The sequence below is a fragment of the Phyllobates terribilis genome, unplaced genomic scaffold, assembly GCF_046119375.1.
Source record: "Phyllobates terribilis strain yellow unplaced genomic scaffold, ASM4611937v1 Scaffold_886__1_contigs__length_569868, whole genome shotgun sequence".
NCBI lineage: Eukaryota > Metazoa > Chordata > Amphibia > Anura > Dendrobatidae > Phyllobates > Phyllobates terribilis.
Window position 1 is genome coordinate 563,870 of NW_027363646.1, and position 6,000 is coordinate 569,869.

At 44.6% G+C, this 6,000-nt stretch overlaps 1 long non-coding RNA gene across 1 annotated transcript in view; it reads left to right on the plus strand.

Moving 5' to 3' along the window:
- Positions 1-4,990, plus strand: part of LOC141240607 (uncharacterized) — a 173,562-nt gene extending 168,572 nt beyond the window's left edge. The window contains exon 9 of the long non-coding RNA XR_012305791.1: positions 4,831-4,990. This is a non-coding gene — a long non-coding RNA (uncharacterized lncRNA). The remainder of the gene's footprint in view (positions 1-4,830) is intronic.
- Positions 4,991-6,000: the final 1,010 nt, after the last annotated feature.

Consider the following 6,000-nt stretch of genomic DNA (forward strand, 5'->3'; position numbering starts at 1 on the left):
ACCCCCCATAGTAAATCACCCCCCAGTCATACTATAAATCACCTCCCATAGTAAATCACCCCCTAGTCATACCATAAATCACCCTCTATAGTAAATCACCCCTCTTTGTAAATCATTCCCCACCCATGCCATAAATCACCCCTCATAGTAAATCACCCCCCAGTCATACCATAAATCAACCCCCAGCCATACCATAAATCACCTCCCATAGTAAATAACCCCCCCTGCCATACCATAAATCACACTCATAGTAAATCACCCCCTATCCATACCATAAATCACCCCTAATAGTAAATCACCCCCAGCCATACCATAAATCACTGCCTATAGTAAATCATCCCCCAGCCATACCATAAATCATCCACCATAGTAAATCACCCCCTAGCCATACCACAGATCTTCCCCCAACCATACCACAAATTACCCCCTATAGCAAAATCAACCCCCCAGCAACAGCATATATCACCCCCCCATTGTAAATCACCACAAGTCATACCATAAATCACTCCTATAGTAAGTTACACACACAGCAATAGCATAAATCACCCCCATAGTAAATCACCCCCCAGCCATACTATAAATCACCCCCCATAGTAAATCACCCCCAGCCATACCATAAATCACCCCCATAATAGTAAATCACCCCTCACCCATACCATAAATCACCCCTCATAGTAAATCACTCTCAGCCATACCATAAATCACCCCTCATAGTAAATCACTCTCAGCCATACCATAAATCACTGCCTATAGTAAATCATCCCCCAGCCGTACCATAAATCATCCCCATAGTAAATCACCCCTAGCCATGCCACAGATCTTCCCCTAGCCATACCATATATTACCCCTATAGTAAATCACCCCCCATTGTAAATCACCACAAGCCATACCATAAATTATCCCCAAAGTAAATCACCCCCAATCCATACCATAAATCACCCCCTATAGTAAATCACCCCTCAGCCATACCATAAATCACCCTGTATAGTAAATTACCCCCATGGTAAATCACCCCCCATAGTAAATCACCCTACAGCCATACAATAAATCACCCCCAATAGTAAATTACACCCTAGCCATACCAAAAATCACCCCCTATAGTAAATCACCCCCCCTCATAGTAAATAATCTTCTTTTTTTAAAATCTTTTTATTTTTATATAGCACTAACATATTCCCCAGCGTTTTACATACAGTACATTATTGTCACTGTCCCCATCGGGGCTCACAATCTAAATTCCCTATCGGTATGTCTTTGGAGTGTGGGAGGAAACCAGAGAACCCGGAGGAAACCCACGCAAACAAGGGGAGAACATACAAACTCCTTGCAGATGTTGTCCTTGGTGGGATTTGAACCCAGGACCCCAGCACTGCAAGGCTGCAGTGCTAACCACTGCGCCACCGTGCCGCCCATCACCCCTAGTCATTCTATAAATCACCCTCCATAGTAAGTCACCCCCAAGCCATACCATAAATCACCCCCCATTGTAAATCCCCCCACCCATACAATAAATTTTCCCCCAGCCATACAATAAATCTCCCCCCATAGTAAATCTTGCCCCAGCCATGTCATAAATCACCCTCCAGCATACCCTTTGTCACCTCCATAGTAAATCACAGCCTAGCAACACCATAAATCAACCCCCATAGTATGTCACTCCCTAGCCATAGTATAAATCACCCCCAATAGTAAATCACCCCCTAACCATACCATAAATCACCCCCCAGCCATACCATAAATCACCCCCTATAGTAAATCACCCCCCAGCCTTAGCATAAATCACCCCTATAGTAAATCACCCCCCCAGCCTTAGCATAAATCACCCCCCACAGCAAATCAGCCGTCAGCCATACTATAAATCACCCCCCACAATGAATCTTCACTTCCATTCCATCTTCGGTGTCTTCAGCTCTGAAGCACAGAGCAGTTTTCACCAATGGCCGCCTCTGCAGCTGCCCACCGGCGAGCGACATCAGCAGCGTGATCACATAACCTGAGGTCAGAGCTTCAGCGCTGGGAGCCGGCACAATGCAGCTACTCTGAGCGCGGTCTCTGCTCAGAGAACTGCCGACTCCCAGTCCGGGGGGTGGCAGAACGCAGCCGCCGGCAAAGAAGACACATCGAACCGACTGCGCCCCACCTAGATATGCCTCTGTCTTACGTCAATCTCTTCTTGAGATTTTGGGAGCGTGAATACATCCAAAACATTGAACATAAGTCATTGGCATCAGTGATATCTTGGATGAGATTCATAGACGATGTGTTGTTTAGTTGGCAGGGCTCCTGTGAGGAACTTGAAAAATTCTTAAAACATCTCAATGACAAATGCATGGAATATTAAACTAACCCATCACATTGAGCTAAAGAAAAGTGATTTTCTGGATTTGGATATTCGTGTTGATGACCATGGACAGTTGCATACAAATATTTATTGCAAGAAAACTAGTGTCAATGCTTTCTTGCATGCCAAATCACATCTGGCACATGTAATACGGGCAATACCGACCGGCAATTTATTAGGGCACATCGTATTTGTGACCAAGACAAAGCTTTTGAAGAGCAGGCATGTGATATTACATCGTGGGAACAAAATGTAAAATATTCAACAGGCCTACTATCGGGCCAAACACACCAATAGACAATCTCTTCTCATTACTAAAAGGAAAAAGGAATCTTATGGGCATGTTCGATCAATCAAGAATTATCATTCAAGGTGGAAGGAGATGACCAATATCATCTCCAAATTTTGGCCAATTCTCCAACAGGATCAGACAATAATTCCTTTTCTATCAAATCGTCCATTTATTACGGCTAAATGTAATAAGACACTACGTGATATATTGGTTCATAATCATCATGTACATGATACGTCTTCATATATCTTTGCCTCAAAGTGCCCCAAATGGGGCACATGGAAGTGTGGCAACTGCAAAGTGGGCAGATATATTGAAAAAACAGATACCTTTCAGGATTCGATGGGTGAGCAGATTTACAAGATCCTGCATTTCATCAATTGTAGAACATCTATGGTCATCTACCAAGCCACATGTTCCTGTGGACTCTTGTATATTGATATGTTAACTCAGGAGCTGAGGGTACGTACTTTGTAACACATCAAACATATTAGAGCAGCGAGAAAATTTCTCAAGATGAGGTGGGTGCTATTTCTAAACTTAAACCTTTGGCGAGACACTTTCGGGATTGCCACCCTCATCAATGGCATCTCTTACGTGTCAAAGGGATTGACCATCTGTATCCTGGGAATAGGAGGGAAAATCTAGCCAAAAAACTGGCCCAGATTGAATGTAAATGGATCACCACTCGAAGAAGTATGACCCTCAGAGGTTTAAACGAACAGTGGGGTTTTTCGAGTTTTCTTTAAGTATATGACGCGCCCCCTGGGCCATGTTCAGGGGATACCCGGAGCCGGATCTGACAGGGGTAGTAGTCCTCGTGGCGGTGACCCGGTCCGTGCCCAGGGTGTCAAACTAAGTGTGTGGCAGTCTTTGTAGATGTTGTTAAGTGTCGACTACGCCACCCGTTGATTTGCGGTCACAAGGCCGCCGCTGCAGAACAGTCCGCTGAGGCCGGTAGTATGGGTGCAGCGATGGTGGTATAACCCCCAACGGGAGGGGTATGGCCTCAGGGCAGCTGGTGCGGATGATGGGGGTAGTGATAGTGCAGAAAGGAGAGTCAGAGACGTGAGATGCAGTTTCAGGGTTTTTACTCACTGGTGTTCCTTCAGTCACTCTGGCCTTGAGTGACCACCCGAGCCATGCTGCATTCACCAGGTGTGGGACTCGGCTAACCCCCAGGCAGTTCCGGAGTGTGGTCCTGAGCTCCCTTCTCTTTCTCTCTCTGCTGGCCGTCCCCACCAGGGATCCACCTTTGTCCGGTTCCCTTGGGCCTCCTGGTGGCAAAACCTTCTCTGGCTTTCCTGACCCTACTCTTGGTGTACCTTCCTGGTGGATGTGGTGAGGGTCGTGGCAAAGCTTGACCACGACCTCCGGTTCCTGGCTAAGGGTTACTTTTGCCTCCGCCAGCTTGGGATCCGGTGCCCTCTTCTGCCAACCCTTCACCCTTTTGGCTTAATTCTGGGATCTCAGGGTTCCCTCTGGCTCTGCGTCTCTGGGCCTTTCTTCTTCCTCCTCCACTACAAGCCTGGCCCTGGAGCTGGGCCCAGCAGGAGCCACAGCTCCCTGTCAGCCCTCCTGGCTGAGCTCCTCTGCTCGGCTTCTCCTCAGGCTGAACTGACTGACTGACTGACTGACCCTGATCTAAGATGGTTCCCACCTTATATACTCCCTCTATGTGTGAGCTCAGGTGACCAGCACCCAATGAGCTCCTAGCCTTACCCAGACTGCTCCCCCTATCTGCCCCTACACTACTGGGATGTTCCACCCCCCTCCCACTCCAGCCAGGGACAGACACTGTCGTACCTGCACATATACCTAGTGGGAGTACCATCGGTCTGTCCCTCGGAAATGGGATGTATGTAGTGTATGCAGCTAACTGAGCTCAGTTCCACACTCCATCCTTACCCGGGAGTGGAATATCACACCTCTGGCTTGAGGTGCAATACCCCTGTAGCAGCCGAATCCTCAGGGTGCTACATATACACTTGGATTTTTTGGTATATTCTCATCTTCAGTGTCTTGTCCTTATTATCAATCGAATCATATAATTTATATAGTCATAGTGGATTTGATTGAATAATATAATATATACATGTATTATTAGTTTTATTGTATATATAAATGGTAGTTTATGAGTTTGTGGAGGTATTTTTATGGGATATATGTGGATACTAATTTTTATTATCTCTTTCAGACTGGAGGACTCTTTGTATCATCATCATCGCCCAAACAGCCATACAGTTTCACATGAATTCCGTCACTAAGTATAACATTGGATATATATTTTTTGTATTATCCTCTCTATCATGATCACGTCTCTTTTTCATATATATATTCTTATTATATTTTATGCTTTTTTAATTTTCGTATATACACATATATAACTATCACTTACATACACTTATACATTGAATTAAGGATATTAAATTATCACATATAAATAGCTGCTAGTATATTCATTTACCTCTATACATACACAAGGTAATTAGATATATTCATTTGTAGATGTCATATTTTTGTGGGTTCGTACAAGAATCAACATTTTAATACATACAGTCATACTTTATTATGGTTTTTTGTCTCCATCTTTGCTCTGATTTACCCTGGCTGCGCTGGCGCTGTGTGTTATATTACGCATGTGCTGCACAGAGTATTTAAGCAAATTATTCACCTGTATCATATACATGGTGAGAGTTTATAGTGTGTTTATACACTTTGACATATACACATTATATATGGCATAATATTGTGTGTGCGCACATTAACTATATTATATAGAGATCTTTTTCTGTATTTCATACAGTTCTATTTTGCTATTCTCATTATATTTCGGCTTTGATGTTGACCCACACTTTTGGCCTTTTCTACTATGGCTGCAGGGTTGCTGTGCACCACACTGCGCATGCTCCGGTGTGCTCTCGCGCCCGATACTGGGGTCTGGTCATTGAACTGCGACCTTTGGTCGCGCTTCGGTGATGCACATCCGGTCGCAGACAGGACAGCTATCCGGACGCGAGGGACAGTAATGGAGCCTGGTAACATGGCACCCTTGATTTGTAAGTAACCACAGCTGTAATCCCCCTATAAAACATCGCCCCTTCCTCCTCCACCTCACTCCCTGATGAAGCGGTAGCGAAACGTGCGTTGGAGCAGGTGGAGGGGGTGATGATGTGCCTCTGGTCAGTACCTATTCATATGCACAAATGAAACTTACTATGATCTTATTGCTCTTTGATTATTTTTTGCATTATGACATTTGATATTACATGGTGATCACTTTTACTGTTCACCATGTGGTTTGGATATGTATAGTTCCTTACATACATACATTTGTATTTTTGCGTAAATAATTTAAATATATATG